The sequence below is a fragment of the Oncorhynchus masou genome, unplaced genomic scaffold (genome assembly GCF_036934945.1).
Source record: "Oncorhynchus masou masou isolate Uvic2021 unplaced genomic scaffold, UVic_Omas_1.1 unplaced_scaffold_1948, whole genome shotgun sequence".
Classification (NCBI taxonomy): domain Eukaryota; kingdom Metazoa; phylum Chordata; class Actinopteri; order Salmoniformes; family Salmonidae; genus Oncorhynchus; species Oncorhynchus masou.
In genome coordinates, this window is record NW_027008442.1 from 51,583 (window position 1) to 64,552 (window position 12,970).

Consider the following 12,970-nt stretch of genomic DNA (forward strand, 5'->3'; position numbering starts at 1 on the left):
TATTTTTCCCACTCCAGGTACACACAATTTAAAGTGATACTTGGAGATTTTGGCACTGAGGCACTTTATCTACTTCCCCAGAGTCCGATGAACTCATTGATACCATTTGTATATCTCTCTGTCCAGTATGAAGGAAGTCACAGGTAGTTCTGTGAGCCAATGCTAACTAGCGTTAGCACAATTACTAAGTATATGGGTAAAACCCCGAAAGTATTGTTTTAATGTGTCATAAAACATTATTGATAATGAGAGGCCACACACACACACACACACACACACACACACACACACACACACACACACACACACACACACACACACACACACACACACACACACAGCAGTATGGAAGAAGAGGGAAATAAATGAAGACACAGTAGACCCCTTCAGCCTCCCTGTCTCTAGAAGAGCATCTGAGAGGAGTAGGAAAGAGGAAAACACTTCTAGTTATTATAATCATCACTATTATTGGTTTAATATTGCTGTTTTGAAGTGGGGGGGGGGGGGATAATACAATATACACATGGAGCATATTAATGGAACACATCAAGACAACAATCTTTCAGAGACAATAATATAGACAAGAACACACTCTGAGAGACCTGGAGTCTGTATGTTGTAAAAGTGTCATAATCTGCATATAAGGATAAGGTCTGCTGATATTTACATGAGTAGTACTTTGCCACAACACTCATTGGATGACAAAGGAAAGGCTTGTCTGTCATTGGCCGAAGAGTGGGCAACGTTTGGCAGAGATTGGACAATAGACATTCCAAGCAGGAAGGAACCCCAGGGATAGGGGATAGAGGTTCCGCTGAACAACAATGTCTAAAAGGGTGTGTCTCATATAACACCATATTCCCTATATAGTGCACTACTTTTGACCGGGGACCATAGGACTCTGGCAAAAAGTAGTGCACTACATAGGGAATAGGACGAAACCAAAGCCTCCATGTCAAAAGACAGGATCATCAAAACAATACATATATGAAGTATAAAATGAAAAAGTAATTATTAATAAAATATAATTTTTGATGGACAGCTATTTCTATGTACCTTATCCCCACTATAATAATCTGCAGTCCTCCGATTTCCTCCGTTCACTTTCTTCAGCTTCATAGAATTCATTCCCAGACCCACATTTTAACTCTATAACACATTTGTTTCATCCTCCTAACAAAGCTTGGTAGCTGTGTGAATTTCATGACATTGGCTTGGAGATGGCTATTGGTATGGTCACAATAGCTGTGGCCCACCTGTTGAATAGAGACACAGCAGTCTGTTATTGAACAGTCAGAGACCACTGATCAGTAATCCAGTCCAGACAATGTAATGATGCAGTTAGATGATAGAACAGAATTCATTTAAAGGTAGAGTGAGAGGTCTATGTCTTGTAGAAGGACGCAGGTGTTTCCTCTCTCTCCTTCTTCTCTTATTTCAATATGTCCAGCCAAGGTCTCAGAGTCCTGCTCCCTTCAATCAACACAACTCTTGGTCTTCTTGTCCTCTGGGACTCACATGGTCCCTATAAGTTACACAGAGCTATGTTTGCTTTCTGTGCCCAAAGTCATGAGCTGTCCTGTCTTCCAGGCTAGAGGTCAACGTGATGTCTAGTGGGTAAGTGATTAGAACACATGCTGTGATTCCATGGTTACAGAGTTCCAAACTCAACAGTTCATGTGTGAGGTGGTGTCCTTTGGCTTGGACTGGTGGTTTCTAAGAGCTCTAACAGGGTGATGGTAAGAGGGTGATGAAATAAGGGTGACGAAAAGAGGGTGAGACATACAACAGAATGCAGAAACAACCTATGGTGGGAAGGGTGGAGAAGAGAGGAGTGAGTGGAAGAGGAGGTGAAAGGAGCTTTGGCACAGTTCATTGGGATCCATCCCTTTCTAGTCTCTCTCTCATTCTCTCTCTCTCTCTCTCGCTCTCTGACTTCCTCACTCTCTCTCCCTCTCTCGCTCTCTGACTTCCTCACTCTCTCGTTTTGAAGAGTCTTTAAGGTAAGAGGAGTCTATCCAGCCTCCCCTTCCCATTCCACCAACCAGGGAACAAGGATACTGGTGACATCACTTCCTGGTCGTCACTGCACGAGCCACCAATCAGGGGACAGTTGCGAAGGGGAGAGGAAGCAAATGGCCGACCAGTAGACAACAAACAAAACGAACAGCCTTTCTGTTTTGCATTCGCCTGCTTGTCGGTCAAGTCCTCCCTCAGGCAGCTTGAGTCATATAAAAGTCTCATTCAATTACTAGCAATGCATTTGTTTACTTTATTTATTTATATAGTTCATGATTTATTTTTATTTATTTATTATTGTTATATAATCTTACACCCTTCATAGGCTACATGTCCTTCCATTCCAGCCCCTCCCTTCCCCATCGTCCAGACTCCCTCCCTACCCCATCGTCCAGACTCCCTCCCTACCCCATCGTCCAGACTCCCTCCCTTCCCCATCGTCCAGACTCCCTCCCTACCCCATCGTCCAGACTCCTCCCTACCCCATCGTCCAGACTCCCTCCCTTCCCCATCGTCCAGACTCCCTCCCTACCCCATCGTCCAGACTCCCTCCCTTCCCCATCGTCCAGACTCCCTCCCTTCCCCATCGTCCAGACTCCCTCCCTTCCCCATCGTCCAGACTCCCTCCCTACCCCATCGTCCAGACTCCCTCCATACCCCATCGTCCAGACTCCCTCCCTTCCCCATCGTCCAGACTCCCTCCCTTCCCCATCGTCCAGACTCCCTCCCTACCCCATCGTCCAGACTCCCTCCCTACCCCATCGTCCAGACTCCCTCCCTACCCCATCGTCCAGACTCCCTCCCTTCCCCATCGTCCAGACTCCCTCCCTTCCCCATCGTCCAGACTCCCTCCCTTCCCCTTCGTCCAGACTCCCTCCCTTCCCCATCGTCCAGACTCCCTCCCTTCCCCATCGTCCAGACTCCCTCCCTACCCCATCGTCCAGACTCCCTCCCTACCCCATCGTCCAGACTCCCTCCCTACCCCATCGTCCAGACTCCCTCCCTTCCCCATCGTCCAGACTCCCTCCCTTCCCCATGTGGAACTGTCCGTCCATCCATCGTCCAGACTCCCTCCCTTCCCCTTGTGGAACTGTCCGTCCATCCATCGTCCAGACTCCCTCCCTTCCCCTTGTGGAACTGTCCGTCCATCCATCGTCCAGACTCCCTCCCTTCCCCATGTGGAACTGTCCGTCCATCCATCGTCCAGACTCCCTCCCTTCCTTCGCTACTTGCAGACAAACTGATCCACCAGTGAAGTGCACCTCTTACACTTGACATAACAACACCAGTGAAACTTGCAGTGACATCTCTCATGCTTATAGGTCTTGAACTGGTCGTATCCTCTCCCACAGCACATGAGTTCACACCCATCCATCCCCTCTGACGTCTTGTTACAGAGTCTCCCCAGTGTTCCCATGGAGCCGGTGGTGTCGTTCTTCAGACAGTAGTCTGGGCTCTGGTCGGTGTAGACCAGATCCTCGGGCGTCGGGACGTTGAAGCGTTTATCTACCTGCTCCAGTTTTCCTTTGCGTCCGATGCGCATGGCGGCGGCGCTGTCGTACTTCTCCTTCAGAAACTCTCCGACGCGGCGGAAGTCTGCCAGCTGGAGCCAGCACGTCTTCAGGCTACAGGAGCCGGACACGCCATGACACTTACACGCCACATTGGCCAGGTTATACACCGACTGGGAGAGGAGAGAGAGGGAGATTAGGAATGGTCCAAGAACACTTCAAATACAAAATGACACATGAAGAGCTTGAAAACTTTTTCCCTTCCTGACACTTATTAAGAATTCTGACTGTGTGGAGTTTGGTTGCTTTCTGGTAGATTGGTGCAACACAGCTGCCCTCTAGTGGTTGAATTAAAACATTACACCCTGAGAGTGCCTCTTCCTCCAAACACAGCAGAGCACTGCCAGAGAGAGAGCCCCAGGGTGTTTGACTTTACACTCTCTTGTCTAACAGAGAGGCAGCCAGGGGGAGTGTTTTGGGAAACAATGGGCGGGGGACTGGAGAATGGAGAATGGGGAATGGAGAATGGAGAATGGGGAATGGAGAATGGAGAATGGCCATTCGGTCCTAAAATACATAACAAACCTTTAGTTTAGTGGACTGAAAGCTTCCTGCTGATCTACACAGAGAAGCTTCCAGCTGGTTCAATACCACAACCTAAACTAAACAAACAGTTGACTTTAAAATAACACACAGAACCAGCAGAGGAAATGTACCTATTGTCCAAACTAGTCAGACAATTCCTCACTATACATATAGACGTTGGGATCAAGGTGAAGATGGGGAGAGAGTCCAAACAGTCACTGACCATTAGATACGGCCCTTAGAGGAAATGTCTGAAGCACAAGACACACAACACACACACAACACACACACACACACACACACACACACACACACACACACACACACACACACACACACACACACACACACACACACACACACACAGACTCACACACGCACACACAAACACACACACACACACACACACACACACACACACACGCACACACACACACACACAGACACACATTCTCTTAAGCATGACTAAAGTAAATAAACATGACTTAAAAGCAACAGACTGTCTTTAAATCCTAACTTTACAAGCATGACTTACAAAAATGACTTGTGGTGACCATCTTTGGGTGTTGCTGATATTTTTCCTTTTTCGGATTTACAAGCACTCATCTGAGGAGTGACATTAAACTAGTGGAAAACAGAGAGGATGACTGGTGATATTAAACTAGTGGAAAACAGAGAGGATGACTGGTGATATTAAACTAGTGGAAAACAGAGAGGACGACTGGTGATATTAAACTAGTGGAAAACAGAGAGGACGACTGGTGACATTAAACTAGTGGAAAACAGAGAGGACGACTGGTGATATTAAACTAGTGGAAAACAGAGAGGACGACTGGTGATATTAAACTAGTGGAAAACAGAGAGGATGACTGGTGATATTAAACTAGTGGAAAACAGAGAGGACGACTGGTGATATTAAACTAGTGGAAAACAGAGAGGACGACTGGTGATATTAAACTAGTGGAAAACAGAGAGGACGACTGGTGACATTAAACTAGTGGAAAACAGAGGACGACTGGTGATATTAAACTAGTGGAAAACAGAGAGGACGACTGGTGATATTAAACTAGTGGAAAACAGAGGACGACTGGTGATATTAAACTAGTGGAAAACAGAGAGGACGACTGGTGACATTAAACTAGTGGAAAACAGAGAGGACGACTGGTGATATTAAACTAGTGGACAACAGAGGAAACACAAAGGGTGTAGCAGCCGACTGCTGGGACTGGAGGACTGAACGGTTGTCACACACACGCTCACATGCCTGATACACACACGTGTGTTTAGAAACGTGTCCATGTGAACCAAATGAACCAAATGTCCGACACAAAAGCAAAGCTTATGAATAAATGCCAGAGACAGGCTCCTCAAGGGAGAAAGAGAAAGGGACAGAGAGGTGAGAGGAGAGGAGAAGAGAGGAGTGAGGGACAGAGGGAGTGGGGGACTATTCAGAGGTCTTTGTGTCTGTGCAGTGTCCTGTGGGCCCAATGACCCTAACCACTGGGCATGATGACATCAAAGCACCCCTTCATCACTCATTTATGCTCTGTTTTGCTCTTTCTCTTTCCCTCTCTCTCTTTCCCTCTCTCCCTTTCTCTTTCCCTCTCCCTTTCTCTTTCCCTCTCTCCCTTTCTCTTTCCCTCTCTCCCTTTCTCTTTCCCCCTCTCCCTTTCTCTTTCCCTCTCTCCCTTTCTCTTTCCCTCTCTCCCTTTCTCTTTCCCTCTCTCCCTTTCTCTTTCCCTCTCTCCCTTTCTCTTTCCCTCTCTCCCTTTCTCTTTCCCTCTCTCCCTTTCTCTTTCCCTCTCTCCCTTTCTCTTTCTCTCTCTCCCTTTCTCTTTCCCTCTCTCCCTTTCTCTTTCCCTCTCTCCCTTTCTCTTTCCCTCTCTCCCTTTCTCTTTCCCTCTCTCCCTTTCTCTTTCCCTCTCTCCCTTTCTCTTTCCCTCTCTCCCTTTCTCTTTCCCTCTCTCCCTTTCTCTTTCCTCCATGTAGCTTCCCTCCATATAGCTTCTCTCCATATAGCTTCCCTCCATATAGCTTCTCTCCATATAGCTTCTCTGCATATAGCTTCCCTCCATATAGCTTCTCTCCATATAGCTTCTCTCCATTTAGCTTCTCTCCATATAGCTTCCCTCCATATAGCTTCTCTCCATATAGCTTCCCTCCATATAGCTTCCATGCATATAGCTTCTCTCCATATAGCTTCTCTGCATGTAGCTTCCCTCCATGTAGCTTCTCTCCATTATTTTGTAAAGGAAGAGAAGTGGAGCACAGAAAAACCTCTGCCCCCCACTTTCTCTATAGGCAGCTGTTGCCACCCCTCTGCATACCTGTTTGTTTCCCCAGAAACAGAGAGCGAGAGATACCTGATACCTTTCTAACACCTTTCCCCCAACAGCCTGTCAACTCCCACACCTGGATGACTGTGCACCTGCAAATCCAGGTTCTCTTTCTGGTATCCTAAAACTGAACTGGTTATTACATTCTAATCCACAAGGGGGCGATAACTCCCATTCATACTTGTGGCTTAACTACTTGAGGCTTTCCAAGGCTACTAACTCAACACAAAGTGTAACACAAATCCTTCTCACCCTTTTGTCACGATCATGGCTAGTTTGTATACGGCTTATGTCAAATTGACGTCAAAAGTAGATTTTTTTTTTAGCATTTTAGCTAACCCTTTTCCTAACCTTGACCTAATTATTCTAACCTGCAACGTTAATTGTCCTAACCTGCTACGTAAGTTAACCTGCTACGTAAGTTCTCCTAACCTGCAACGTTAATTGTCCTAACCTGCTATGTAAGTTAACCTGCTACGTAAGTTAACCTGCTACGTAAGTTGTCCTAACCTGCTACGTAAGTTAACCTGCTACGTAAGTTATCCTAACCTGCTACGTAAGTTGTCCTAACCTGCTACGTAAGTTGTCCTAACCTGCTACGTAAGTTCTCCTAACCTGCTACGTAAGTTCTCCTAACCTGCTACGCAAGTTGTCCTAACCTGCTACGTAAGTTCTCCTAACCTGCTACGTAAGTTATCCTAACCTGCTACGTAAGTTAACCTGCTACGTAAGTTAACCTGCTACGTAGGTTCTCCTAATCCGCTACGAAAAGTAAATTCTGATTAATTCTGACATCAGCTGTATGCCTTTTAGCCAAAGTATTTTCTCACCCCTCTCACCCTGTCCCTCTCACCCCTCACACCCTGTCTCTCTCATCCCTCTCACACTGTCCCTCTCACCCCTCACCCCTCTCACCCCTCTCACCCTGTCCCTCTCACCCCTCTCACCCTGTCCCTCTCATCCCTCTCACACTGTCACTCTCACCCCTCACCCCTCTCACCCTGTCACTCTCACCCTTTCCCTCTCACCCCTCTCACCCTGTCCCTCTCACCCCTTCCCTCTCACCCTGTCCCTCTCACCCCGTCCCTCTCACCCCTCACCCCTCTCACCCTGTCCCTTTCACCCCTCACCCCCCCTACTACCCAGCAGGGATACCACTCTACACCCTGCAATCCAGGATATGACCCCTGACCTTTCTAGAACTCTGGAGCCTTCCACAGCCTTCTATCCCCCATTACTCATAGTAAACTGGGTCAGAGTGGGTCTAACAGAAGGATTCATAGGGACCTTTCAGAAGCTCAACTTATCTTAGCCACCCTTGTTATAAAAAGACCCACTGAAGTAAACCTAAAGCCCTTACTGTATATATGCAGACCTGGTTCAATGAGAAGCTTGACTCGGGGCTTTCAAGATAATGTTTCCATTCTCCTCTTGACTGATGAGTTAATTGCAGGGTGTAACAGGTTATAACGGTGTGTGTGTCAGGGAGGACCGTGTTGGTCATAGTGTCTCCTGTCCTCGTCTGTCCTTACAGCTGTTTAACCTGCTGGGTGCATCTACACTGGAGCTGACGTCACACACACGCACGCACGCGCGCGCGCACACGCACACACGCACGCACGCACACACACACACACACACGCACACACACGCGCACAGTCATCCTTCCATGTCGAGGGCATGCTTCCCGGGTCAGGCATAATAGGGCCAGCTCAGACAGGGTGAAAGGTGGGAGATGGAGGGGTAAGTAAATAAACCCCCCAGAGGTGAGGAGATAACAGAGGGGGAGAGGAGGTGAAAGAGGAGGGGGAGAGGAGGTGAAAGAGGAGGGGGAGATGGAGGGGGGAGAGGGGGGGAGAGGAGGGGGGAGAAAGGGGGGACTATCAATGAGTAAAAAAGAGCAAGTGTTACCAGCAGAATAACATTGGTCATCCCAGTGACACGTTCACTGCTATCAACGTTTCAAGACGACAGTTGTAATATTCAGCATCGCTCCTGAAGTCTTGTTTCTCACAGAGAGAGTGAAGGGAAGTGTGGCTGACATTCCAAAGAGCAGAGAACCCAAACCTGCTTCGCCAGGTGTGTGTGTGTGTGTGTGTGTGTGTGTGTGTGTGTGTGTGTGTGTGTGTGTGTGTGTGTGTGTGTGTGTGTGTGTGTGTGGACGTGTCTAACTATAGAATAGCAGACAAACAAAAATTTGACAAACTGGGGACATTTTGTTGGTCCACACAAGGTCAAACGCTATTTCTAGGGAGTTTGGGTTTAAGGTTAGGTTAGGGTTAGGGTTAGGGTTAGGAGCTAGGGTTAGTTTTAGGGTTAGGGTTAGGAACTAGGGTTAGTTTTAGGGTTAGGAACTAGGGTTAGTTTTAGGGTTAGGGTTAGGAGCTAGAGTTAGGAGCTAGGGTTAGTTTTAGGGTTAGGGTTAGGAGCTAGGGTTAGTTTTAGGGTTAGGGTTAGGAACTAGGGTTAGTTTTAGGGTTAGGGTTAGGGGCTAGGGTTAGTTTTAGGGTTAGGGTTAGGGGCTAGGGTTAGTTTTAGGGTTAGGAGCTAGGGTTAGTTTTAGGGTTAGGAACTAGGGTTAGTTTTAGGGTTAGGAGCTAGGGTTAGGAGCTAGGGTTAGGAGCTAGGGTTAGTTTTATGGTTAGGAGCTAAGGTTAGTTTTAGGGTTAGGGTTAGGAGCTAGGGTTAGGAGCTAGGGTTAGTTTTAGGGTTAGGGTTAGGACCTAGGGTTAGTTTTAGGGTTAGGAGCTAGGGTTAGGAGCTAGGGTTAGTTTTAGGGTTAGAAGCTAGGGTTAGTTTTAGGGTTAGGGTTAGGAGCTAGGGTTTGGAGCTAGGGTTAGGAGCTAGGGTTAGTTTTAGGGTTAGGGTTAGGAGCTAGGGTTAGGAGCTAGGGTTAGGAGCTAGGGTTAGTTTTAGGGTTAAGGTTAGGTTTAGGTTTAGGGTTAGGTGCTAGAGTTAGTTTTCGGGTTAGGAGCTTGAGTTAGGAGCTAGGGTTAGTTTTAGGGTTTGGAGCTAGGGTTAGGAGCTAGGGTTAGGTGTTAGGGTTAGGAGCTAGGGTTAGGAGCTAGGGTTAGTTTTAGGGTTAGGGTTAGGAGCTAGGGTTCGTTTTAGGGTTAGGGTTAGGAGCTAGAGTTAGGAGCTAGGGTTAGTTTTAGGGTTAGGAGCTAGGGTTAGGAGCTAGGGTTAGGTGTTAGGGTTAGGAGCTAGGGTTAGGAGCTAGGGTTAGTTTTAGGGTTAGGGTTAGGAGCTAGGGTTCGTTTTAGGGTTAGGGTTAGGAGCTAGGGTTAGGAGCTAGGGTTAGTTTTTGGGTTAGGAGCTAGGGTTAGGAGCTAGGGTTAGTTTAGGGTTAGGAGCTAGAGTTAGGAGTTGGGGTTAGTTTTAGCGTTAGGGTTAGGAGCTAGGGTTAGGAGCTAGGGTTAGTTTTAGGGTTAGGAGCTAGGGTTAGTTTTAGGGTTAGGAGCTAGGGTTAGGCGCTAGGGTTAGTTTTAGGGTTAGTTTTAGGGTTTGGGTTAGGAGCTAGAGTTAGGAGCTAGGGTTAGTTTTAGGGTTAGGAGCTAGGGTTCGGTGTTAGGGTTAGTTTTAGGGTTAGGGTTAGGAGCTAGGGTTAGGTGTTAGGGTTAGGAGCTAGGGTTAGTTTTAGGGTTAGGGTTAGGAACTAGGGTTAGTTTTAGGGTTAGGGTTAGGAGCTAGGGTTAGTTTTAGGGTTAGGGTTAGGAACTAGGGTTAGTTTTAGGGTTAGGGTTAGGGGCTAGGGTTAGTTTTAGGGTTAGGGGCTAGGGTTAGTTTTAGGGTTAGGAGCTAGGGTTAGTTTTAGGGTTAGGAACTAGGGTTAGTTTTAGGGTTAGGAGCTAGGGTTAAGAGCTAGGGTTAAGAGCTAGGGTTAGTTTTAGGGTTAGGAGCTAAGGTTAGTTTTAGGGTTAGGGTTAGGAGCTAGGGTTAGGAGCTAGGGTTAGTTTTAGGGTTAGGGTTAGGACCTAGGGTTAGTTTTAGGGTTAGGAGCTAGGGTTAGGAGCTAGGGTTAGTTTTAGGGTTAGAAGCTAGGGTTAGTTTTAGGGTTAGGGTTAGGAGCTAGGGTTTGGAGCTAGGGTTAGGAGCTAGGGTTAGTTTTAGGGTTAGGAGCTAGGGTTAGGAGCTAGGGTTAGGAGCTAGGGTTAGTTTTAGGGTTAGGAGCTAGGGTTAGGTGTTAGGGTTAGTTTTAGGGTTAGGGTTAGGAGCTAGGGTTCGGTGTTAGTGTTAGTTTTAGGTTTAGGGTTAGGAGCTAGAGTTAGGAGCTAGGGTTAGTTTTAGGGTTAGGAGCTAGGGTTAGGTGTTAGGGTTCGTTTTAGGGTTAGGGTTAGGAGCTAGGGTTAAGAGCTAGGGTTAGTTTTAGGGTTAGGGTTAGGAGCTAGGGTTAGTTTTAGGGTTAGGAGCTAGGGTTAGGAGCTAAGGTTAGTTTTAGGGTTAGGAGCTAGGGTTAGGAGCTAGGGTTAGTTTTAGTGTTAAGGTTAGGGTTAGGTGCGAGAGTTAGTTTTCGGGTTAGTAGCTTGAGTTAGGAGCTAGGGTTAGTTTTAGGGTTTGGAGCTAGGGTTAGGAGCTAGGGTTAGGTGTTAGGGTTAGGAGCTAGGGTTAGGTGTTAGGGTTAGGTGTTAGGGTTAGGTGTTAGGGTTAGGAGCTAGGGTTAGGAGCTAGGGTTAGTTTTAGGGTTAGGAGCTAGGGTTAGGTGTTAGGGTTCGTTTTAGGGTTAGGGTTAGGAGCTAGGGTTAAGAGCTAGGGTTAGTTTTAGGGTTAGGGTTAGGAGCTAGGGTTAGTTTTAGGGTTAGGAGCTAGGGTTAGGAGCTAAGGTTAGTTTTAGGGTTAGGAGCTAGGGTTAGTTTTAGTGTTAAGGTTAGGGTTAGGTGCGAGAGTTAGTTTTCGGGTTAGTAGCTTGAGTTAGGAGCTAGGGTTAGTTTTAGGGTTTGGAGCTAGGGTTAGGAGCTAGGGTTAGGTGTTAGGGTTAGGAGCTAGGGTTAGGTGTTAGGGTTAGGTGTTAGGGTTAGGTGTTAGGGTTAGGAGCTAGGGTTAGGAGCTAGGGTTAGTTTTAGGGTTAGGAGCTAGGGTTAGTTTTAGGGTTAGGAGCTAGGGTTAGGCGCTAGGGTTAGTTTTAGGGTTAGGAGATAGGGTGGGGTGTTAGGGTTAGTTTTAGGGTTAGTTTTAGGGTTTGGGTTAGGAGCTAGAGTTAGGAGCTCGGGTTAGTTTTAGGGTTAGGAGCTAGGGTTCGGTGTTAGGGTTAGGGTTAGGAGCTAGGGTTAGGTGTTAGGGTTAGTTTTAGGGTTAGTTTTAGGGTTAGAGTTAGGAGCTAGAGTTAGGAGCTAGGGTTAGTTTTAGGGTGAAGGTTAGGAGCTAGACTTAGGAGCTAGGGTTAGTTTTAGGGTTAAGGTTAGGAGCTAGGGTTAGTTTTAGGGTTAGGGTTAGGAGCTAGGGTTAGTTTTAGGGTTAGGAGCTCGGGTTAGTTTTAGGGTTAGGAGCTAAGGATGAGGGTTAAGGTTAGGGTAAGGGTACAGGTTAGGGGTTAAGGAAAATAGGATTTTGAATGGGACTGATTTGTATGTCCCCACAAGGTCAGCTGCACAAGACTGTGTCAGACAGCGCCGCTCTGTTTTTGATGTGTGGCAGAGAGACACTGAGCTCACGAGACTGGAACGGTGGAACCTCCCTCACACACCCAGCTAGTGTCACTGTCTCTCCCCGGTCTCCCCCTGTCTCCCCCATGTCTCCCCCTGTCTCCCCCATGTCTCCCCCTGTCTCCCCCGTCTCCCCCGTCTCCCCCTGTCTCCCCCCATGTCTCCCCCCGTCTCCCCCCGTCTCCCCCCGTCTCCCCCCGTCTCCCCCGTCTCCCCCCCTGTCTCCCCCTGTCTCCCCTCTGTCTCCCCCCGTGTCTCTCCCGTTTCCCTGTCATGGAGCCCAGACGGCTAAGAGGTCCATCAGGCTGTGACTTCCCAGATACGCCCCTGTCACTTCCACAAAAGGCCCTGGTCCCTCCCGGCCCCCTCCATCCCCTCCTCCCGGCTCCCCCCTCCCTCCCGGCCCGTCCATGCAAGACAAATCCCTGGCAGAACAGCCAGCTAGTTACTGAGAGAAGAGAGATTTCAGGGCAGAGAAAGGAAGTTAAAGAGACACCCGGGAGAACAGAGAGATGAGAACAGATGAAACGGACCGCGCCAAACCCTGTTCACCCATCCCTCTCATCCCTCTCATCCCGTCTTCCGTCTGGGCCGGACGACAACAATAACACAGAGGAAAACCCTTGTCACTCAAACCTACTGAGCCCATAATCTTACATGCACCAGAGGGGGGGGGGGGGGGTTCAAGCCGCTCTGTCAAAGTATCAGATACGGGTTGAGGCTCATTGGCCAGATTGCAAACCCAAAACCCTCTGAGCTAATGGATTAGATGTAATCTCCTCTATCCTTACCAAATGGTGCCCCCGTCACACACACACACACACACATGGTTACATGAACGTGTCTCACACGCACAGGTACGCACGCACGCACACACACA

The 12,970-nt window shown here is 48.0% G+C and overlaps 1 pseudogene; it reads right to left on the reverse strand.

The window, feature by feature from the left end:
• Positions 1-2,890: 2,890 nt before the first annotated feature.
• Positions 2,891-12,970, reverse strand: part of LOC135532620 (protein Wnt-5b-like) — a 38,327-nt pseudogene continuing 28,247 nt past the window's right edge.